Raw genomic sequence first — 24,568 nt, forward strand, 5'->3', positions numbered from 1 at the left:
TTTACTACAATGTTGAACATTGGATGCAACACAAACACGCACTAGGTAGAACGTGTGGTTCGTTGGTCTAGGGGTATGATTCCCGCTTTGGGGGTAGGGGAGGTCCCGGTTCAAATCCTGGACGAGCGTGGGCATTCTTTAAATTCGAGCACATATTATTTACTACAATAATGTATTTGATCGAGAATATATTATTTACTACAATGTTGTACATTGGATGCAACACAAACACGCACTGTATAGAACCTGTGGCTAGTTGGTCTAGGGGTATGATTTTGGCTTAGATGATAAACGTAAGTGGCAAATCATGTGTAAAATGTGTTTATTGAGTATACCGCGTGGCTCGTTGGTCTAGGGGTATGATTTCCGCTTAGGGTGCGGTAGGTTTCGGGTTCAAATCCCGGACGAGCCCGGACATTTCTTTAAATACGAGCGCATATTATTTACAACAATAATGTATATTGGATCGAGAATATGTTATTTACTATAATGTTGTACATTGGATGCAACACAAATACGCACTGGATAGAACCCGTGGCTAGTTGGTCTAGAGGTATGATTTTGGCTTAGATAATAAACGTAAGTGGCAACTCATGTGTAAAATGTGTTTATTGAGTATACCGCGTGGCTCGTTGGTCTAGGGGTATAATTTCCGCTTAGGGTGCGGGAGGTCCCGGGTTCAAATCCCGGACGAGCCCGGACTTTTCTTTAAATTCGGGCACATATTATTTACTACAGATGCAACACAAACACGCACTGGGTAGAACATGTGGTTCGTTGGTCTAGGGGTATGATTCCCGCTTTGGGTGGGGAGGTCCCGGGTTCAAATCCTGGACGAGCGCGAGCATTTCTTTCAATTCGAGCGCATATTATTTATTACATGGGGGTACAGCGTTTCAGAAGCTGTCCCTCAAAGTAAATGTTAACTATTTGTGTGTGAAGTGAATCGGGCTCGATGTATAAGCAGGTATTGGGCACTGGTTGCGCCGTGGGTTACAGATTAGTGTAGTTTAATGGGTATAAGAATAATTGTTGTTTATACCCATTATTGTTCAATAATTATAATTATTGTTTATGCTATATATAATTTACTCCTACTATTATCAAGAAGCGATAAGAGCCTCCGTGGCGCAATTGGCTAGCGCGTTCGGCTGTTAACCGAAAGGTTGGTGGTTCAAGCCCACTCAGGGGCGTAAAGTAGTTATTATTTATACTCTGGAATAGTCAATGCATATTGTTTATACCCAATAGTATTTGATGATTATATTATTCATCATGTATGTAGTTTACACAAGCCCGGACATTTCTTTAAATTCGATCACATATTATTTACTACAGTATTGTATATTGGATCGAGAACATATTATTTACAACAATGTTGTACATTGGTTCCAACACAAACATGCACTGGATAAAACTCGTGGCTTGTTGGTCTAGGGTTATGATTTCCTCTTAGATATTAAACGTAAGTGGCAAATCATGTGTAAAATGTGTTTATTGAGTAGAACCCGTGGCAGTGTTGTATATTGGATGCAACACAAATACGCAGTGTATGATTCCCGCTTTGGGTGCGGGAGGACCCGGGTTCAAATCTCGGACGAGCCCTGACATTTCTTTAAATTCGACTGCCTATTATTTACTACAATGTTGTACATTGGATCCAACACAAACACGCACTGGGTATAACCCGTGGTTTGTTGGTATAGAGGCTTTATTGAGTAGACCGCGTGGCTCGCTGGTCTTGGGGTATGATTTCCGCTTAGGGTGCGGGAGGTCCCTTTAAATTCGAGCACATATTATTTACTACAATGTTGTACATTGGATGCAACACAAACACGCACTGGATAGAACCCGTGGCTAGTTGGCCTAGGGGTATGATTTCCGCTTAGGGTGCGGGAGGTTCCGGGTTCAAATCCCGGACGAGGCCGGACATTTCTTCAAATTCGAGCACATATTATTTACTACAATAATGTATATTGGATCGAGAATATATTATTTACTATAATGTTGTACATTGGATGCAACACAAACACGCACTGAATAGAACCTGTGGCTAGTAGGTCTAGGGGTATGATTTTGGCTTAGAAAATAAACGTAAGTGGCAAACCATGTGTAAAATGTGTTTATTGAGTGTAACGCGTGGCTCGTTCATCTAGGGGTATGATTTCCGCTTAGGGTGCGGGAGGTCCCGAGTTCAAATCCCGGACGAACCCGGACTTTTCTTTAAATTCGAGCACATATTATTTACTACAATGTTGAACATTGGATGCAACACAAACACGCACTAGGTAGAACATGTGGTTCGTTGGTCTAGGGGTATGATTCCCGCTTTGGGTAGGGGAGGTCCCGGGTTCAAATCCTGGACGAGCGCGGGCATTTCCTTTAATTCGATTGCATATTATTTATTACATGGGGGTACAGCGTTTCAGAAGCTGTCCCTCAAACCGAAAGTAGACTTTGTATAGTTTGTATAGTTTATAGGAGTGAAGTAAATGTTAACTATTTGTGTGTGAAGTGAATCGGGCCCGATGTATGGACAGGTATTGGGCACTGGTTGCGCCGTGGGATACAGATTAGTGTAGTTTAATGGGTATAAGAATAATTGTTGTTTATACCAATTATTGTTCAATAATTATAATTATTGTTTATGCTATATATAATTCCTACTATTATCAAGAAGCGATAAGAGCCTCCGTGGCGCAATTAACCGAAAGGTTGGTGGTTCGAGCCCATCCGCGGGCGTAAAGTAGTCATTATTTATGCTCTGGAATATTCAATGCATATTGTTTATACCCAATAGTATTTAATGATTATATTATTCATCATATATGTAGTTTACACAAGCCCGGACATTTCTTTAAATTCGAGCACATATTATTTACTACAGTATTGTATATTGGATCGAGAACATATTATTTACAACAATGTTGTACATTGGTTCCAACACAAACATGCACTGGATAAAACCCGTGGCTTGTTGGTCTAGGGTTATGATTTCGGCTCAGATATTAAACGTAAGTGGCAAATCATGTGTAAAATGTGTTTATTGAGTAGAACATGTGGCATGTTGTACATTGGATGCAACACAAATACGCAGTGGGTACAACCCGTGGCTCGTTGGTGTAGGGGTATGATTCCCGCTTCGGGTGCGGGAGGTCCCGGGTTCAAATCCCGGACTAGCCCTGACATTTCTTTAAATTCGAGTGCCTATTATTTACTACAATGTTGTACATTGGATCCAACACAAACACGCACTGGGTATAACCCGTGGCTCGTTGGTATAGAGGTTTATTGAGTAGACCGCGTGGCTCGCTGGTCTTGGGGTATGATTTTCGCTTAGGGTGCGGGAGGTCCCGGATTTCTTTAAATTCGAGTACATATTATTTACTACAATATTGTATATTGGATCGAAAATATATTATTCACTACAATGTTGTACAGTGTATCCAACACAAACACGCACTGGGTGAAACCGGCGGCTCGTTGGTCTACATATTATTTAATACAATAATGTATATTGGATCGAGAACATATTATTTACTACAATGTTGTACATTGGATGCAGCACAAACACGCACTGGACAGAACCCGTGGCTAGTTGGTCTAAGGGTATGATTTTGGCTTAGATAATAAATGTAAGTGGCAAAACATATGTAAAATGTGTTTATTGAGTATACCGCGTGGCTCGTTGGTCTAGGGGTATGATTTCCGCTTAGGGTGCGTGAGGTTTCGGGTTCAAATCCCGGACGAGCCCGGACATTTCTTTAAATACGAGCGCATATTATTTACTACAATAATATATATTGGATCGAGAATATGTTATTTACTATAATGTTGTACATTGGATGCAACACAAACACGCACTGGATAGAACCCATGGCTAGTTGGTCTAGAGGTATGATTTTGGCTTAGATAATAAACGTAAGTGGCAACTCATGTGTAAAATGTTTTTATTGAGTATACCGCGTGGCGCGTTGGTCTAGGGGTATGATTTCCGCTTAGGGTGCGGGAGATCCCGGTTTCAAATCCCGGACGAGCCCGTACTTTTCTTTAAATTCGGGCACATATTATTTACTACAATGTTGAACATTGGATGCAACACAAACACGCCCTGGGTAGAACATGTGGTTCGTTGGTCTAGGGGTATGATTCCCGCTTTGGAAAAAAAATTTGGGGTCCCTGGTTCAAATCCTGGACGAGCGCGGGCATTTCTTTCAATTCGAGCGCATATTATTTACTACAATATTGTACATTTGATAAAACATGGGTTACAGATTAGTGTAGATATAATTTTCATGTTAGAATAAGCAATGTTTTAGGATAAGTAATTATTAAATGTAAATATAGGTTAGTTAATTAAGTAACAAACAAACGCCTTCTCATTAGTAATATTTAAAGTAACTAGTCTCTTACAGGATCGCGACGTCACGGTAAGGTTGTAGAAAGACCGCGAATGTACAAACAATAATAATAAATTAGAGCATGACTAAAGGAGTATAGTAAATAAATGAAAGGATATTCATGACAAATAAAGAGGGGTCCATGACAATATATATATATAGTTCACCCCTACTATTATTAGCATTACGACAAGGGTCTACGAGTGAAAATGTTAATTATTTATACCCTAGGATATTCAATAAAAATTGTTTATATCTAATAGTATTTCATGATTTTATTGTTTATCATATATATAGTTTATCCCTAGTATTATCAGCATTATGACAAGGGCCTATTGTAATTATTGTTTGTGCTATATATAATTTACTCCTATTATTATCAACAGCACAACAAGAGGCTCCGTGGCGCAATTGGCTAGCGCGTTCGGCTGCTAACCGAAATAGTATTTCATGATTTTATTGTTTATCATATGTATAGTTTACCCGTTGGGCTTTAACCGAAAGGTTGATGGATTGAACCCACCCGGGGGCGTACAATAATTGTTATTCATACCCATTATTGTTCAATAATTATAATTATTGTTTATGCTATATATAATTTACTCTTACTATTATCAACAGCGCAAGCAAGCATAAACAATAATTATAATTATTGAACAATAATGGGTATAAACAACAATTATTCTTATACCCAATAAACTACACTAATCTGTAACCCACGGCGCAACCAGTGCCCAATACCTGCATGTTTGTGTTGGAACCAATGTACAACATTGTTGTAAATAATATGTTCTCGATCCAATATACAATAACGTAGTAAATAATATTGCTCGAATTTAAAGAAATGTCCGGGCACGAGAAATAATAAACTACATATATGATGAATAATATAATCATCAAATACTATTGGGTATAAACAATATGCATTGAATATTCCAGAGTATAAATAATAACTACTTTACGCCTTCGGGAGGGCTCGAACCACCAACCTTTCGGTTAACAGCAGAACGCGCTAGCCAATTGTTCCACGGAGGTTTTTATCGCTTCTTGATAATAGTAAGAGTAAATTATATATAGCATGAACAATAATTATAATTATTGAACAATGAAATAATGGGTATAAACAACAATTATTCTTATACCTAATAAACTACACTAATCTGTAACCTACTCGGTATACTCAATAAACACATTTTACACATGATTCGCCACTTACGTTTATTATCTAAGCCCAAATCATACTCCTAGACCAACGAACCACGGGTTCTATCCAGTGCGTGTTTGTGTTGCATCCAATGTACAACATTGTAGTAAATAATATATTTTTGATCCAATATACATTATTGTAGTCAATAATATGTGCTCGAATTTATAGAAATGTCCGGGCTCGTCCGGGATTTGAACCCGGGACCTCCGGCACCATAAGCGGAAATCGTATCCCTAGACCAACGAGCCACTCAATAAACACATTTTAAATATGATTCGCCACTTACATTTATTATCTAAGCCAAAATCATACCCCTAGACCCCAGTGTGTTTATTATTTCTCTGTTGGATCCAATGTACAACATTGTAGTAAATAATAGGCAGTCGAATTCAAAAAAATGCCAGGGCTCGTCCGGGATTTGAACCCTGGACCACCCGCACCCAAAGCGGGAATCATACCCCTAGACCAACAAGCCACGGGTTTTACCCAGTGCATGTTTGTGTTGGAACCAATGTACAACATCGTTGTAAATAATATGTTCTCGATCCAATATACAATACTGTAGTAAATAATATGTGCTCGAATTTAAAGAAATGTCCGGGCTCGTGTAAACTACATATATGATGGATAATATAATCATCAAATACTATTGGGTATAAACAATATGCATTGAATATTCCAGAGTACAAATAATAACTACTTTACGCTCCCGGGTGGGTTAGAACCACCAACCTTTCGGTTAACAGCCGAACGCGCTAGCCAATTGCGCCACGGAGGCTCTTATCGCTTCTTGATAATAGTAGGAGTAAATTAATTATAGCATGAACAATAATTATAATTATTGAACAATAATGAGTATAAACAACAATTATTCTTATACCCAATAAACTACACTAATCTGTAACCCACGGAGCAACCAGTGCCCAATACCTGTCCATACATCGCGCTCGATTCACATCAGACACAAATAGTTAACATTTACTTCACTCCTATAAACTATACAAACTATACAAAGTCTACTTTCGGTTTGAGTGACAGCCTCTGAAACGCTGTACCCCCATGTAATAAATAATATGCGCTCGAATTGAAAGAAATGCCCGCGTTCTTCCAGGTTTTGAACCCGGGACCTCCCCCACCCAAAGCGGGAATCACACCCTTAGACCAACGAACCACATGTTCTACCCAGTGCGTGTTTGTGTTGCATCCAATGTACAACATTGTAGTAAATAATATGTGCTCGAATTTAAAGAAAAGTCCGGGCTCGTCCGGGATTTGAACCCGGGACCTCCCGCAGCCTAAGCGGAAATCATACCCCTAGACCAACTTCTGGATTTGCCACTTACGTTTAATATCTAAGCCGAAATCATAACCCTAGACCAACAAGCCACGGGTTTTATCCAGTGCATGTTTGTGTTCGAACCAATGTACAACATTGTTGTAAATAATATGTTCTCGATCCAATATACAATACTGTAGTAAATAATATGTGCTCGAATTTAGAGAAATGTCCGGGCTCGTGTAAACTACATATATGATGAATAATATAATCAACTACTATTGGGTATAAACAATATGCATTGAATATTCCAGGGTATAATAAATAATAACTACTTTACGCCCCCGGGTGGGCTCGAACCACCAACCTTTCGGTTAACAGCCGAACGCGCTAGCCAATTGCGCCACGGAGGCTCTTATCGCGCTGTTGATAATAGTAGGAGTAAATTATATATAGCATAAACAATAATGGGTGTGAATTTCGGTTAACCTTTAAATATTACTAATAAAAAGGCGTTTGTTCGTTAGTTAATTAACTAACCTATATTCACATTTAATAATAACTTATCCTAAAACATTGCTTATTCTAACATGAAACTTATATCTACACTAATCTGTAACCCATGTTGCATCCAATGTACAACATTGTAGTAAATAATATGTGCTCGAATTTAAAGAAAAGTCCGGGCTCGTCCGGGATTTGAACCCGGGACCTCCCGCACCCTAAGCGGAAATCATACTCCTAGACCAACGAGCCACGCGGTATACTGAATAAACACATTTTACATATGATTTGCCACTTACGTTTATTATCTAAGCCAAAATCATACCCCTAGACAAACGAGCCACGGGTTCTATCCAATGTACAAGATTGTAGTAAATAATAGGCACTCGAATTTAAAGAAATGTCAGGGCTCGTCCGGGATTTGAACCCGGGACCTCCCGCACCCAAAGCGGGAATCATACCCCTAGACCAACTAGCCACGGGTCGTACTTACTGCGTTCTTGTGTTGGATCCAATGTACAACATTGTAGTAAATAATAGGCACTCGGATTTAAAGAAATGTCAGGGCTCGTCCGGGATTTGAACCTGGGACCTCCCGCACCCAAAGCGGGAATCATACCCCTAGACCAACGAGCCACGGGTTGTACGCACTGCGTATTTGTGTTGCATTCAATGTACAACATGCCACGGGTTCTATTCAATAAATATATTTTACACATGATTTGCCACTTACGTTTAATATCTAAGCCGAAATCATAACCCTAGACCAACAAGCCACGGGTTTTATCCAGTGCATGTTTGTGTTGGAACCAATGTACAACATTGTTGTAAATAATATGTTTACGATCCAATATACAATACTGTAGTAAATAATATGTGCTCGAATTTAGAGAAATATCCGGGCTCGTGCAAATTATATATATATATATATATATATATATATATATATATGATGAATAATATAATCATCAAATATTATTGAGTATAAACAATATGCATTGAATATTCCAGAGTATAAATAATAACTACTTTACGCCTTCGGGAGGGCTCGAACCACCAACCTTTCGGTTAACTGGTTCCGAATGCTTCAATTCATCAAAGTTCGCAAAAATTAGTATGGTCTTTTTGGCATTTGTCAAAATTAGAACTTTCATCGACGTTTGCTCAAAAACGCCTGAACCGATTTCAGATATTTAAAAAGCATTTGACTTATCTCGATGAGGATTATTGTTTCTCAGTTTTGTGCGACGATCGGCCGAGCCGTTTCTTTGTAATTTGGAAAAAAGTGTTAAACATTTCGTCCACATTTAAGCTCATACTACCGAACCGATTTTAAAAAATCAAAAACTGTTCGAAAGATATTAGTTGGGAATGATACTGATTAGTTTTAGGTAAAAATCTACCGAGCCGTTATCTTGTAATTAAATGTTGAAAAAAAATTTAAGCCGATTTTCATGAAACTATTTTTGGCAATATATATCATGGTCTTATGGAACATACTGAAATATTACGGCCTTACGACAAGTAGTTAATTTTAAAAATTTATCAAAGTTTGAGAAAATGAGTAGTTTTTTTGACGTTTGTTAAAAATAAAATTAGACGATTTAGTTGGTATAACGAGTGTACTTGGTGTTGAACATAGTAAACAATCAAAGTCCTATGGAAACTAATTCAATTATAGTTATTGATTAATTAAAATTAATGATTTTTGAAAATTTGCTTTTAGAAAATACTCAGAGTTAACGTGTTCGTTTGTTCGTTTGCAATGATGTATAATAAATTCACTCGGAATACTTTTAATCACTCATAAATTAATTTATTTATTATTGATTAAGTCGATTATTTATACATATCGGGAAGTTTATGTAACTTGCCTCAAGGCTGAATACCAAACTAGTTTTTTCTTATAATCAATAGTTATGTTTGCATGTATATTTTTTATAATATTTGTATTATTTGACACAATTATTACAAAATATTTATTTTTACGAAACGATAAAACACAAAAACAAAACTGTATCAAAATCCTAAGTTAAGGGGATAAACCAGTGGTTTCCATCCTTTTCCTCCTTGCGCCCCTTTTCGAAAGAAAAAAATATTGCGCCCCCCCCCCTAATTGTTCAAATAATTTAATTTAAATATACTTAACTGAAATTATGCCAAATAATACACAATATTAAAAAAATATATACAAACATAACTATCGATTATAAGACAAAATAATTTTAATGAAAACAAATCATAGAAAAATAATAATCACACCATTAGAAAAAAGTAATGCGACGGTTGAGCTTGTTTTTCAGCATATCATCATATTTCACAATGACAAAAAGATTTCTGTTCCATTCGTATTTGAACATATCTAGGTTTTTTTAGATGGCAGTTTCTCAGCATTTAAAATTAATATTTCAATTACTCAACATTTAAAATTAATATTTTTAAAACAGCGTCGCGCCCTCCTTGGAACGGTATGAGGCCCCCTTAGGGTTGGTGCGCCCCACAGGTTGGAAATCGCTGGGTTAAACACTCACAACTGACGATAATACAAATATGTGTATGATAAAAAGTTTAATAGTTTTATAGCCTGCAATATTTGTGGTATGAAAAATGTTATATTTTATTCAATGTTTATGAAATTTTGAAATTCACATTTAATACGCCTGTAGGCATTATAATAATAGATGCTCGGCATGCTCCTATTTCTAATTGAGATAAAGAAAATGTTTAAGTTGAATTTTATTCTATTATCAACTTCTTGTAGGGTAAGTCATTAAAATCGTAAAAATTGAAAATGGAAATTTTTGCATATCTTTACGTTTCAAAGGTTACAGAACATTTGAAGTATGTGTGTTTGTGTAAGTATGTTTGGATGCAATTATCGTCCACGATTTCGTGCGCACGGATTTTTTGAATGATTCAAAAAACCTTTGCTTCCTGTTGATGGCAAAACGTGCTGCGTCCCGTAAAGCATTTTTGAAATAAGTTTTTATTTTTGGTCAACTTTCTCCCATTAATAAATTAATTATAATGTATTTTTTTATTGTTGCATTTATTTTTGAAATAAGTTTTTTTATTTGTATTTTTATATTAATAGGTACACACCTATTAAACAGGCTGATTAAGTAATAATTTAACGTTCACTTTCTGCTTTCTTACAAGTTATATTAATACTACTAAAATCCATACAACTTTTCACGTTGCAGTACCACCCAAAAATATATTTTCAACGCACGATTCAAATGATAATTTTTAGTTATTCTTTCTAAAAAGTCTAAAATTTGTTTACAAATTTCTGTAAAAAAAACAATGTAAAAACATAAAAAACAAATTAATTATTATTATTAATTTGTATTTTTTAATATTTTATACAATTCGATATTATTTTGTAATATATTCATATATACATTAAATTAAAATATTGATTTAAATATTTTGATACTGATAATTACAGTTATAACTGGAATAGAACTTTTTCCATGAATTAATAAATTAAATAATTTTTAATTGATTTAAGAGTATAAATTGCAAAAATTATTAATAATTAGAAGTGACTTAAAAAAAATCGTTTACTTATAAGCTTGAGCAAGAAAAAGCTGGAAAGTAACAAATTTAAAAGTAAAGATTTATTTGATTTTTTTTATTTGTAAGACTTTTCGATATAAGTTTATAATTATCAGTAATGCGTGCAACCTATAGTGATACATCTATGTATATTAATTAAAACAATTATCTAAATACCTAATTATGACAATTATACTTATAGCTAGAATGCAACTCTTTTCCACACCACCCAGGAGGTAGAGTTGCTAGGCGCGTTTTTTTTAATGTGGTGTCGCTACAGAAGCTGTCACGCTCTAATATATATTTGCTGAGAAGTCGCCTTCGTGTTTTTTTGTTACGAATATATTAAATTTTAGCTTCGGAATTAGCATAAATAACCTAATACATATTTAGATTGTAATGTGTACCTTGTCGGTTTAGAACAGATTTAGTAGTCAACATACAATTTTATTATAAATCCTATGTTTGAAATACTTTTTTTGAATTTTTTTTTGGCCAGGTATTGCGAAAACGCAAATGAAAGAAGCGCGACTAAGGCACTTCTACTGTATTTACAACTGAGTAGTATTTATTTATTTATATTATTTTATTATTTTATTTAATCTTTTTTTATTTAACTTGTTTCAGATTTTGTGTGGTGTTTTGCACAGTGGCGGGTGACTGGGGATTCATTGCGCGTTTTTTTACATTTTATTATCTTTAAAATTTTTAATTAATCTATTTTTATCATGGCTTAGTTACTACTTGCGTCCAACCGTTTTTCTGTTTTGTTTGTGCGGAAAATTGAGTTCGAAACTATTATCGTTAATCATTTATAGTTTTTTTATCGTTTAAAACGATTTTTAAAGCCGAGTTTGCGCGTTTTTAAAACCTGTCGCCCTCCCCCTCGGCAGGTTCGAGTAGTTCGCGATTAATTATTAAATTAATTTTTGTTTGTCGGTGTGTGGTTGCTTGCAAAGTTTTTCCCAGAAGCGGAGCAACGCCATACGCTTTAATTCATAAATAATACTATATGTACATATCAATGGTAATGTTAATTTTTTTTTTAATTATTTTATTAATTACCTTACGTTATATGCACATTCAAACATCTAGTTTGAAATTCTGAAATCCAGCTTGTTTCTCAAATTACTTATATTTATTTTAACGGATTTTTTCTGCTCTTATGTAGAATATTTCCTCTTCAAGACAACCAGGAAGCCGCTACCAGGTTGGAGATTGTGCGCATAAATGAAATCATATGGAGCAAAGATAAAATGTAAAAAAAAACTTTAATTATATTGTATTATTATTATTGGATCTTCATAATAGTATATCGATATTATTGTATTATATTAGTCTTAAACTAATGTGTAGTTAAGGGTCCTTTTGACGTAAAAATTTCGGTCGAATATTTTGTAATTTATTTTCAAATTAATTTAAAATAATAATCAATTTTTATTTCATAATTATCCATCACTTTCCAGGGGCCAACCAGGACCAACAGAAGACTGCTGACGGATCAAGACCAACAGAAGAAAACTGCCGGATTGGTGAATATCAAGATAAATATGAAGTGTGAGAAGACTTTAGTTATATTATTTTGTTATTATTAAGTAATTACTATTAAGTAGTTATATTATTTATAAGGGGCGTTTTCGGTCATACGTTTTTTAAAGTTGTTCGCGTATTATTAATTCGCGTTTTCACGTTAATATCTTCAGTCATACCTTTTTGGGGTTTTTCGCGTACTTTTGTTTGAGCTCAAAGGGGGTGGCGTTGTGAAAGAACCTTTCTTTTTTCCGCGCTTTTTTACATTAATTAATTAATAATTGCAAATCACAAAATGATTTGTCCATAAGCTTCATAGGCTGGGAGACTATGAAGTCTTTTTTCCAAGTAATTGCATGGTTTATTTGGGGAGTACTTCTGTACTCTGGGGGGTACATCATGTGGATGCTTTTTTTTTATAATATCACAATCACCGTTATAAAACCGAACTACAATTTCCATATTGAAATTTTATACAATTTCACATTAATAAAAATTACACACTACACACCGAGAAGTTCTTTCGCTTTTAAAAATCGAAATTTTTGGGTACATTAGGTCATCTCGCGAGGTTTTTTTTGCGTTACATTCGGTACAATTCGTTTATTAATTAAGAATAATTAGTCAATAAGTTAGTTTAGGTGGATTAGGGCTGCAGAAATCTACCAATGGTAGATTTTATGCCCAAACTGACCGTGGTAAAATATTAGAGGCCTATGAAAAGCGGTTTAATTATAAAAATTAATTAAAGTTTGCATTTTAGCAGCGCGCGCTATACATAGTTTGCAACGTGCGTTCTTTCCGGTTCAGTCGTAGCCCAGTGGTAATGTGACTGGACTCTCATTAGTATGCGTATCGTCGGAGGATCGAATCCCACTCATGATATATTTTTTTTATTATTTTTAATTCAAATTTATAATTGCATGAGTAAATAATATTAAAGTTTTCTTGAGTTTTAAATTAATTTTATATTTTTCGCTAAATATTCTATAGTAAAATACTCTGTAGCGTCTGTATAAAATTGATGTAATACCTGAAACATAATAATTTTATAAAAAAAACAGCAATATATTAACTACTTTAAGGTTTATAATTGGCGGGACGGTACTTATCATAAAAACAAGAGAAACATAAAAATAAATAGCAATGAGCACATTTCACAAATGCAGTAGTTTAAACATTTAATCATAAACTTAAGTGGCAAATCATGTGTGAAATGTGTTTATCCCGGGTTCAAATCCCAGACGAGCCCGGACTTTTCTTTAAATTCGAGCACATATTATTTACTACAATGTTGTGCATTGGATGCAACACAAACACGCACTGGGTAGAACATGTGGTTCGTTGGTCTAGGGGTATGATTCCCGATTTGGGTGGCGGTGGTCCCGGGTTCACATATTTTATACTACATTGTTGTTATAAATATAATAATAATGTCGATTTGGTATAATATTGATTCTACCCATATTGAAACTTTCTTTTAATTTTGACAAATTGCAACAGGAAAGTAATGAACGTGATTGCGTTGGCCAGGAATCGAACCCGGATCAACAGCTTGGAAGGCAACTATGCTGACCATTACACCACCGACGCCTAACATATGGCATTCAATTATGGTGTAATAATTTATAGTTGTAACTTATTATGTTGATAAAGTTTATTGTTAGTTTTTGTATGTAGACAGCAAAATGCCAAGACATGACAAATCATTTCTTAAAATAATGTGATATTTCCGAACATCTCTTGTGGATATTCAGCCGACAAAATTGAGACGAAAATTACAACGCATAAACGGCTATAGTTAATTACCAATTGCCAAACTGGATTATACAATATATGGTCATTACATAAATTAGTTTTACCAAGCATCCCTTGTGGGGATCGAACCCACGACCTTTGGATTAGAAGTCCAACGCGCTATCCGTATATATTCATATTATATTTGGTATATTTTTTATACCTAATAGTATTTGATGATTATATTGTTCATAATATTGTTACGAATGTGTGGGTGAGCACCCACTTAACTACATAACTACCCCTCTCAGTCATGAGATAGTCGTGGTCGAGGGTGTGCGTTGCCTGCATGGCCTCAAGGTCGGCAAACGTGCGGTCCAGCGCACGAAAGGGTTAATAAAATGTTTTTAATGTAAGCCTAGTGGACGTCATGTGAAGACAGCGTTTCGGAAGCTATCCCCCAAACCGAAAGTAGACTTTGTATAGTTTGTATAGTTTATAGGAGTGAAGTAAATGTTAACTATTTGTGTGTGAAGTGAATAGGGCCCGATGTATGGACAGGTATTGGACACTGGTTGCGCCGTCGGTTACAGATTAGTGTAGATATAAATCGCATGTTAGAATAAGCAATGTTTTAGGATAAGTGATTATTAAATGTAAATATAGGTTAGTTAATTAAGTAACGAACAAACGCCTTTTCATTAGTAATATTTGAAGTAACTAGTCTCTTACAGGATTGCGACGTCACGGTAAGGTTGTAGAAAGACCGCGAATGTACACAATTATAATAAATTAGAGCATGACTAAAGGAGTATAGTAAATAAATAAAAGGATATTCATGACAAATGAAAAGGGGTCCATGACTATACATATAGTTTACCCCTACTATTATCAGCATTACGACAAGGGTCTACGAGGAAAAATATTTATTATTTATACCCTATAATATTCAATGAAAATTGTTTATATCTAATAGAATTTCATGATTTTATTGTTTATCATAGATATAGTTTATCCCTAGTATTATCAGTATTATGACAAGGGCCTGTTATAATTATTGTTTGTGCTATATATAATTTATTCCTATTATTATCAACAGCGCAACAAGAGCCTCCGTGGTGCAATTGGCTAGCGCGTTCGGCTGTTAACAGAAAGGTTGGTGGTTCTAGCCCACCCGGGGGCGTAAAGTAGTTGTTATTTATACTCTGGAATATTCAATGCATATTGTTTATACCTAATAGTATTTGATGATTATATTATTCATCATATATGTAGTTTACACGAGCCCGGACATTTCTTTAAATTCGAGCACATATTATTTACTACAGTATTGTATATTGGATCGAGAACATATTATTTACAACAGTGTTGTACATTGGTTCCAACACAAACACTCACTGGATAAAACCCGTGGCTTGTTGGTCTAATGTTATGATTTCGGCTTAGATATTAAACGTAAGTGGCAAATCATGTGTAAAATGTGTTTATTGAGTAGAACCCGTGGCATGTTGTACATTGGATGCAACACAAATACGCAATGGGTACAACCCGTGGCTCGTTGGTCTAGGGGTATGATTTCTGCTTAAGGTGCAGGATGTCCCAGGTTCAAATCCCGGACGAGCCCGGACATTTCTTTAAATTCGAGTACATATCATTTACTACAAAATTGTAGTAATATTTACTACAATGTTGTAGATTGGATCCAACACAAACACGCACTGGATCAAACCCGGACGAGCCGGAACTTTTCTTTAAATTCGAGCACATATTATTTACTACAATGTTGTACATTGGATGCAACGTGGGTTACAGATTAGTGTAGATATAAGTTCCATGTTAGAATAAGCAATGTTTTAAGATAAGTGATTATTAAATGTAAATATAGGTTAGTTAATTAAGTAACGAACACACGCCTTTTCATTAGCAATATTTAAAGTTTAAAAGAAAGGTTGGTGGATTGAACCCACTCGGGGGCGTAAAATAATTGTTATTCGTACCCATTATTGTTCAATAATTATCAACAGCGCGATAAGAGCCTCCGTGGCGCAATTGGCTAGCGCGTTCGGCTGTTAACCGAAAGGTTGGTGGTTCGAGCCCACCCGGGGGCGTAAAGTAGTTACTGGTTTTACTCTGAAATATTCAATGCACATTGTTCATACCCAATAGTATTTGATGATTATATTATTCATCATATATATTAGTAATGTGCCGACTCGAAAATTTCCTGACTCGAGTGAATCAATTCGAATCAAGTTCATATATGAACAATTATAATTTAAGAGAAGAAATAATATCATTTTAATAATGTTATAAGTGAAATAGTTAATTTAGTAAGCAATTAATTCCAAAAAGTGCAACGATGAATACATTTATATTATATATATATATATACTAGCTGACCCGGCAAACGTTGTTTTGCTAAGTAAGTTATTTTATAAACAATTTCTAGAGTATCTAAAAAATTAATACTTTTTGTGTAAGGATGTGTTGTTTGAATTGCTATATACAATGAGGTATTATAGAAACAATAAACCCCATTAGTTTGTATATATTTTATTAATACAACCAAACTGAAAGTTTTATACACTTTCCAAGTCTTTGTTGGTCTTTCGACTTATATAGTCATTACAAATTCCATTTAATCGATTAATGAATGCGTTTCAAATTTTTTGAAATTTTTTTTGGATTCTGGATTTTGTGTATAATTGTAAATAATACTATTGAGCTTATACAAATTTCTCAAATTTCTGCGAGGAGAGATACAAAATGATTTAGGTATCTCTTTTTTGACCTGCTTTTTGAAAAGTTTCTAGTAATATTCGATGAATAAAAGTAAATTTAATAAAAAGTATATATGTAGAACAGGGCAAGGCACAAAGGTCCAATTTGACTTTAAGCAAATATAAATTTTATTATGAAAATCAAACCAATTACATCACAACAAATGACACATTTCAAATGAACAATTATCTGACTACGTTCAGTAAAACTACCAGCTACTTCATCATTGTAAAAACGTGCTTTTTTGCTGTCTTTAAAAAAAAATTATCTAGACCTTTTTACCCTATAACGGGGTAACTTGGAACGGCCAGATGGCAAGCAGGTCTAATGTCATATTTTAATTTCAAAGGTATTTTACAAAATAATTACATTTTCAACTAATTGCTAGAAAACTACCAATGGAAGAAAATACTTTTACTATGGATTTTCAAAGATTACCATTTATCTCCCAATACCAAAGTCATAAGAATCAAGGTTATAGCTGATTATACATATTTTTCCCTTTACATTCAAATACTGCTGTTAAACAATGCTTAGCTTTACTGGTTTTTGACACTTCGGTCGTGGATCTTCATATATTACTATCCATTCTTGAATAAATTCAGAAAATTATAACTGGAAATAAGCTATTCGACAAAATGTTCCTTTGATCGATTCCAAATTTAGGTTCTAAATCTGAATAATCTAGAAAAGGTTTTATAAATACCAATGAGTACATAATTATACAAATAAGTTCTTTCAGAGCATTGTGTTTGAGAAAAATATGATTTGTCAACCATACTGAGTTATACATAGTTCGCTTCACTGTTTATACGAATGGGCAATGGCACTATCATTATATTATAATTGTTAATTATTTATTTAAAATAAATAATTTTATTATTAATTCCTTACAAATATTGAATTGTCATCCATGCGTGATTACATAGCTGTCATTTGCTTATTGTTATTCCAAGTCGAACAGGATAAAAGGTATCCTATGTCCTTCTCCTGGCTCTGAACCAACTTTTACCAACTTTACCAAAGCCAATTTTCAGTTAAATCGGTTCAGCCTTCTTGAGTTATAAGTTCTGACGATATATCTCCAGAATGCACAAACCGAATTCGACAATTTTGCATTCGCTGGAAAGGTCTGGGGCTCCGTGAGGTTTATAGCTGGGTTATAATATATGAAAACCAAAAACTAATATTCTATCACTATAGTTAATTTAAGGTAGTCGATTACTTCAATTAGACCTTTTTATTGTCGAATCAAAGCACATTTGCTGATAATATATATATGCCAATTAGTTGTAAACACCTGAAACATTTTATAAGATATGTATAAAGAAATTACAAATTAACAACAATTAATGTATAACTATTTACATTTTTATTACAAATTTTGAGGTTATGTCAAGAAACTATATTTCAGAATATTTTTTGTTATTAATTTGTTGATGATTATACTTATTGCTGATATATAATATAAACACCTCAAATACTCTATTTAAATACGTATAAACAAATATACATAAATACCTAATTATATAAATAATTACATTTCCATTTTCAAGAAATAAATTTCCCCATCGTCCATCTAGCATCGCTTGGTATTATTAAGAATTAATTTATTTGCCACTTTGTATTAATTTTCCGTGGCGATTAAAATATTTATATTATTCACGTAATAATTTTCAAATAATGGTCATTAGGAAATGCATATTAATATATTTGTATCAAAACAGAAACACCGAATGACAGTTGACAATCGAATGTAAATGTCATGGATGAAATCATTGATAGTATCATAGATTGAATAAACTACATGGATAGTTTATAAATAATTAATTTTAAATTAGAATGAACTAAAGGGATAAAAAGTATCCTATGTCCTTCTCCTGGCTCTAAACTACCTCCCTGCCAATTTTCATCTAAATCGGTTCAGCCGTTCGTGAGTTATAAGTGGTAGCACATAAGGCGATCCTCTTTTATATATATAGATATATATATATATATATATATATATATATATATATAATAATAATAATAAACTAGCTACAAATATAACTAATATTTCAAGTGAATATACAGTAAAATATAATCAAACACTTCTCTATCACTAAAGCATATAAAACAATATTCTTAATCTTACGTTGAACGAATCCATGTGTATATTATTGATTGTTTAGATTTAATCTAAACAGGGGGCTGAATCTAACGTCTTACAAATGACTTAAAATTCAATCCACTACTGTAAAGATTGATATTATTTCATTTGTGTGAATTTGCCATTACTTGCATAATTAAAATATGATAATTTTGTATGTGTATAAAATTCGTTGTGTAGTTTATTTTGATAATAATTAAAATCTAAATCGCGTATTTATTATCTAAATGAGTTTTTGATATTTCATAAACAAATATGCTCTCAGCGCTTAGTCAAAAATAAACAAACACTCAAGACCCATACGCACTGCATCTCGATAAGTCGATACGCTAAAACAGGGACACATGTTTCGAACTCAAGTCGGAATGATTCAGTTTGAGTCATATGAACTCGGATGAATTCATAACGACTTGAAGTCGGAATAAGTCGGTTTGAGTCATAGGAACTCGGATAAATTCATATCGACTTGAAGTCGGAATAAGTCGGTTTGAGTCATAGGAACTCGGATGAATTCATATCGACTTGAAGTCGGAATAAGTCGGTTTGAGTCATAGGAACTCGGATGAATTCATATCGACTTGAAGTCGGTTTGAGTCATAGGAACTCGGATGGTATTGTTAGACAATGAATGCGGTTAAAGTCATATAAATTGGAGTCGGGTGTTACATTTAAGCGTATGAAAGCCGGGTGACTCGCATGATTTAATTCAAGATTTATTTTTTATATTTATTATTATTATTTTTTGTATTTATTATTATTATTATTTATATTATTGTAATATTGAATTAAATTAAAACATTTTTTTATACTTATGAAAATTTGTGTTCATACATGTTTTATCACAGTGAATATTTCGCAGCTTGATGCGAGTTGATTCGAATCAAGTAAAATCTGATTCGAATCAAGTCGTTAAAGGCTTGATTCGAATGATTCAAATCACTTGATTCGACTTGGCACATCACTAATATATATATAATTTGCACGAGTACGGACATTTCTTTAAATTCGAGCACATATTATTTACTACAGTATTGTATATTGGATCAAGAACATATTATTTACAATAATGTTGTACATTGGTTCCAATACAAACATGCACTGGATGAAACCCGTGGCTTGTTGGTCTAGGGTTATGATTTCGGCTTAGATATTAAACGTAAGTGGCAAATCCAAAAGTTGGTTTAGGGGTATGATTTCCGCTTAGGGTGCGGGAGGTTCTTTAAATTCGAGCACATATTATTTACTACAATGTTGTACATTAGATGCAACACAAACACGCACTGGGTAGAACATGTGGTTTGTTGGTCTAGAGGTATAATTCCCGCTTTGGGTAGGGGAGGTCCCGGGTTCAAATCCTGGACGAGCCCGGACATTTCTTTAAACTCGAGCACATATTATTTACTACAATAATGTACATTGGATCGAGAACATATTATGTACTACAATGTTGTACATTGGATGCAACACAAACACGCACTGGATAGAACCCGTGGCTCGTTGGTCTAGGGGTGTGATTTTGGCTTAGATAATAATTGTAAGTGGTGAATCATATGTAAAATGTGTTTATTGAGTATATCGCGTGGCTCGTTGGTCTAAGGGTTCGATCCCACCCGGGGGCGTAAAGTAGTTATTATTTATACTCTGGAATATTCAATGCATATTGTTTATACCCAATAGTATTTGATGATTATATTATTCATCATATATGTAGTTTACACGAGCCCGGACATTTCTTTAAATTCGAGCACATATTATTTACTACAGTATTGTATATTGGATGTTGGAAACAATGTTGTACATTGGTTCCAACACAAACATGCACTGGATAAAACCCGTGGTTTGTTGGTCTAGGGTTATGATTTCGGCTTAGATATTAAACGTAAGTGGCAAATCATGTGTAAAATTTGTTTATTGAGTAGAACCCGTGGCATGTTGTACATTGGATGCAACACAAATACGCAGTGGGTACAACCCGTGGCTCGTTGGTTTAGGGGTATGATTCCCGCTTTGGGTGCGGGAGGTCCCGGGTTCAAATCCCGGACGAACCCTGACATTACTTTAAATTCGAGTGCCTATTATTTACTACAATGTTGTACATTGGACCCAACACAAACACGCACTGGTTAGAACCCGTGGCTCGTTGGTCTAGGGGTATGATTTTGGCTTAGATAATAAACGTAGGTGGCAAATCATATGTAAAATGTGTTTATTGAGTATACCGCGTGGCTCGTTGGTCTAGGAGTGTGTTTTCCGCTTAGGGTGCCGGAGGTTCCGAGTTCAAATCCCGAACGAGCCCGGACTTTTCTTTAAATTCGAGCACGTATTGTTACGAATGTGTGGGGTAGCACCCACACACAGTTATAAAATAACACACAACTACCCCTCTCCCTATATGCATAAAAACGCCATGTCTCTGATGAGGAATGTGTCCGCAGGCTGAGGATGGTTGTATGCGTGAACAGTCTAGAAGTAGTCGTAGGCTTGATGAGAGTTGCCGGCGTGGCCTCAGTGTCGGCAAACGTGCGGTCCGGCGCACGAAGGTGTTAGTAAAATGCATTTAATGTGAGCTTAGAGAACGTCATGGGGAGACAGCGTTCGGAGAGTGTCCTCAAACAGAATGTAGACTTAGTGAAAATACGCAAATGTGATGGTTAAGTGAATAATGTGAATCGGGCCCGATGTATGGATAGGTGTTGGACACTGGTTGCGCCGTGGTTAAAGCTAAGTCTAGAATAAGTTGCATGTTTAGAATAGGAAATGTGTTAGAATAAGTAATCGTTCTGTGTAAATATAGATTAGGTAATTAAGTAACGAACAAACGCCTTTTCATTAGTAATATTTAAAGTTTAACCGAAAGATTGGTGGATTGAACCCACTCGGGGGCGTACAATAATTGTTATTCATACCCATTATTGTTCAATAATTATAATTATTGTTTATGCTATATATAATTTACTCCTACTATTATCAACAGCGCCATAAGAGCCTCCGTGGCGCAATTGGCTAGCGCGTTCGGCTGTTAACCGAAAGGTTGGTGGTTCGAGCCCAGCCGGGGGCGTGAAGTAGTTACTGGTTATACTCTGAAATATTCAATGCACATTGTTTATACCCAATAGTATTTGATGATTATATTATTCATCATATTAAATATGATAAATTCAAACATCTCCCTTCCGCCTTTTTGTATTATAAACCATCTATGCATTTTAGACATAGTCAGGTATCGTTCATGTTTCATTGAATCACTCTACAAATTGAAAAAGATGAAGAACTTCAACAATCATTGGATAATGCAATGTAAAATATAATTCACTAATGGTTATTTTCCACTAATTTTGAAGAATAAACTGGAAAAATTTTCTATGAATTTATCGAAGAATGGATAGTAATATATGAAGATATCGGGTTAATAAGATTCACCACCAATATCTTAAAAACCAGTAAAGTTTAGCATTGTTCAACAACAATATTTGAAAGTAGAGGGGAAAAGATGTATAACCAGTTATAACCTTGATTCTTATGACTTTGCTATCAGGAGATAAACGGTAATCTTTGAAAATCCATAACAAAAGTATTTCCTTTTGTTGTTAGTTTTTTGGGTTGTGAGCACTGTGATTTAGTTCACGAGGCCTTAATATAAATTTTAACTATTTAATTGTTTTATAAAATGTAATGTTAATTTTGAGTGAGATTCAACACTTTAAAAACTTACATCTGTGTGGGGCACAAATGACCAACTGAACATTGACCACGGCTAAAGATTAAAAAGACTGGGATTGAATTGTTCCATATTTTTATAGAAAGTGTATAAAACTTCCAGTTTGATTGTATTAACAAAATATGGTCAAACGAATATTGTTATTTTGAATTATATAATTTATTATTATACAAGTAGACTTTGAAGTTTATTGTGTTTATAATACCTCATTGTCGGTACCATTCAAACTATACATCCTTACACTCTTAAAATAAAGTATTCTTTTTTTTATTCTGTAGAAGTTGCTTAGAAATACCTATCTTAGCAAAACAACGTTTGCCGGGTCAGCTAGTGATATATATATTTTAGTGAAGTTTTGTGGATTTCACGCTAGAGCCGGTACTTTTTACCACATTGTACTGCCGCTAATGTGAGGTTTTTGAGCAGATATCCGCTCCCGATGCCTGCTCAAAAACTTCCGCCATCAATAAGCGTCGCGCGACGTTGTGTGTTGTTTGGTTTTTATTGCTGATGGTAATTTCCTTCTGAAATTATAAGCGGGCGCGATGCTGCTTCAGGTCTTTTATTGGATAGGCAAGGTGCTATGGACATCTAGCACCGTTTGGAGCCTAGGAACATCAGGGAAACAAGCATTCCGACGACTCACTTCTTGTTTTTATATTGAGAAGCGCACTTGCTGTACACGATATAATAGTGATAGGAATAGTTAGACTAAGATAAAAGTAAAATCAGGTTTATGTTTGCGTTTAATAGAGTTGGGACCGCCGAATTCAAAACAGTCAGCAATTCCCGAATTTTAAAATAATATGTAGAGTATTTTAATTACTTGTGTTCAATTCTCGCTCTTAGTCTTACTCTAGCAATGCTTTTCTTTTGTTGTGTGTTTTCTGTTTTTACATTGTTAAGTAAACATTGTTGGTAATAAGTAAGTGAATAGGTTTAGGTTGATTAAGAAACAAATGCGTTTATGTTTTACACAAGTCAAGTTTATGTTGAATGTATATTTGTTGTAGTTATAATGTCATTGTCTTTACATTTTGTTAATGTTGCCATTGTTAGAATCGATTAAAAAGCCGTTGATATAAGAATATTAGGATATAGTGTTATGTTTTTTAGTTTTATATGAATAATTGTGATCATTTTATGAGTGTTTTTATGTTATTTACTTTTATTATGTCTGATAATTTTAATACTTGATAAATCTTTTGTTCACTAAATTTGATAGGTTTAATTAATTATAATCGATTTTGCTATTGTATTTGAATATAGGCTATATATAAGCAATAATAAAAGCAATAAGCCTAGGTCGAAGTTTTAATAGACAGTGGATAAGTGAAGTGGCGTTTTTTTTGGTTGGTTATAACACTTTTTGGACAAAAACGTTAAAACTACTAATGTGATCTTACTTTCTGTGAAAAACTGTTGTGAAGTAAATAATTTCGACAATGCAAGAAAAAATGAAACGCGTGTACGACTACATTATTGGAACATCGTGACCCGAATTGTGGCTTAGGGCGCTGGGGGTCGACGCCTATGCAGATGACATGCCGGATTGAGGAAAAGTCAGCCTACGGGAGGAGAGCAAACCGCAGATCGGACAAGTTGGAATGCGCCATCGACGTCTCATCCGGGGAGCAAACAATAATTATAATTATTGTTTATGCTATATATAATTTACTCCTACTTATATCAAGAAGCGATAAGA

The 24,568-nt window shown here is 34.4% G+C and overlaps 15 non-coding genes across 15 annotated transcripts; 9 read left to right on the plus strand and 6 right to left on the minus strand.

The window, feature by feature from the left end:
- The first annotated feature begins 340 nt into the window (after positions 1–340).
- Positions 341–412, plus strand: Trnap-agg. The gene has a single exon. It is a non-coding gene; the product is annotated as a tRNA-Pro (tRNA).
- Positions 413–626: 214 nt separating this feature from the next.
- Positions 627–698, plus strand: Trnap-agg. Its single transcript has one exon. It is a non-coding gene; the product is annotated as a tRNA-Pro (tRNA).
- Positions 699–3,111: 2,413 nt separating this feature from the next.
- On the plus strand, positions 3,112–3,183 carry Trnap-cgg. Its single transcript has one exon. It is a non-coding gene; the product is annotated as a tRNA-Pro (tRNA).
- A 499-nt stretch (positions 3,184–3,682) lies between these two features.
- On the plus strand, positions 3,683–3,754 carry Trnap-agg. Its single transcript has one exon. It is a non-coding gene; the product is annotated as a tRNA-Pro (tRNA).
- Positions 3,755–3,968: 214 nt separating this feature from the next.
- Trnap-agg lies at positions 3,969–4,040 on the plus strand. The gene has a single exon. It is a non-coding gene; the product is annotated as a tRNA-Pro (tRNA).
- A 1,743-nt stretch (positions 4,041–5,783) lies between these two features.
- Positions 5,784–5,855, minus strand: Trnah-aug. The gene has a single exon. It is a non-coding gene; the product is annotated as a tRNA-His (tRNA).
- A 155-nt stretch (positions 5,856–6,010) lies between these two features.
- Positions 6,011–6,082, minus strand: Trnap-ugg. The gene has a single exon. It is a non-coding gene; the product is annotated as a tRNA-Pro (tRNA).
- Positions 6,083–7,222: 1,140 nt separating this feature from the next.
- Trnan-guu lies at positions 7,223–7,296 on the minus strand. Its single transcript has one exon. It is a non-coding gene; the product is annotated as a tRNA-Asn (tRNA).
- A 271-nt stretch (positions 7,297–7,567) lies between these two features.
- On the minus strand, positions 7,568–7,639 carry Trnap-agg. The gene has a single exon. It is a non-coding gene; the product is annotated as a tRNA-Pro (tRNA).
- Positions 7,640–7,793: 154 nt separating this feature from the next.
- Positions 7,794–7,865, minus strand: Trnap-ugg. Its single transcript has one exon. It is a non-coding gene; the product is annotated as a tRNA-Pro (tRNA).
- Positions 7,866–7,951: 86 nt separating this feature from the next.
- Positions 7,952–8,023, minus strand: Trnap-ugg. Its single transcript has one exon. It is a non-coding gene; the product is annotated as a tRNA-Pro (tRNA).
- A 7,744-nt stretch (positions 8,024–15,767) lies between these two features.
- On the plus strand, positions 15,768–15,839 carry Trnal-aag. Its single transcript has one exon. It is a non-coding gene; the product is annotated as a tRNA-Leu (tRNA).
- A 410-nt stretch (positions 15,840–16,249) lies between these two features.
- On the plus strand, positions 16,250–16,323 carry Trnan-guu. The gene has a single exon. It is a non-coding gene; the product is annotated as a tRNA-Asn (tRNA).
- A 4,798-nt stretch (positions 16,324–21,121) lies between these two features.
- Positions 21,122–21,193, plus strand: Trnap-ugg. Its single transcript has one exon. It is a non-coding gene; the product is annotated as a tRNA-Pro (tRNA).
- A 936-nt stretch (positions 21,194–22,129) lies between these two features.
- On the plus strand, positions 22,130–22,203 carry Trnan-guu. Its single transcript has one exon. It is a non-coding gene; the product is annotated as a tRNA-Asn (tRNA).
- Positions 22,204–24,568: the final 2,365 nt, after the last annotated feature.

This window comes from Ctenocephalides felis, unplaced genomic scaffold (assembly GCF_003426905.1).
Source record: "Ctenocephalides felis isolate EL2017-DRISC unplaced genomic scaffold, ASM342690v1 CF-g0.4_SCAFFOLD_01428, whole genome shotgun sequence".
NCBI classification, from domain to species: domain Eukaryota; kingdom Metazoa; phylum Arthropoda; class Insecta; order Siphonaptera; family Pulicidae; genus Ctenocephalides; species Ctenocephalides felis.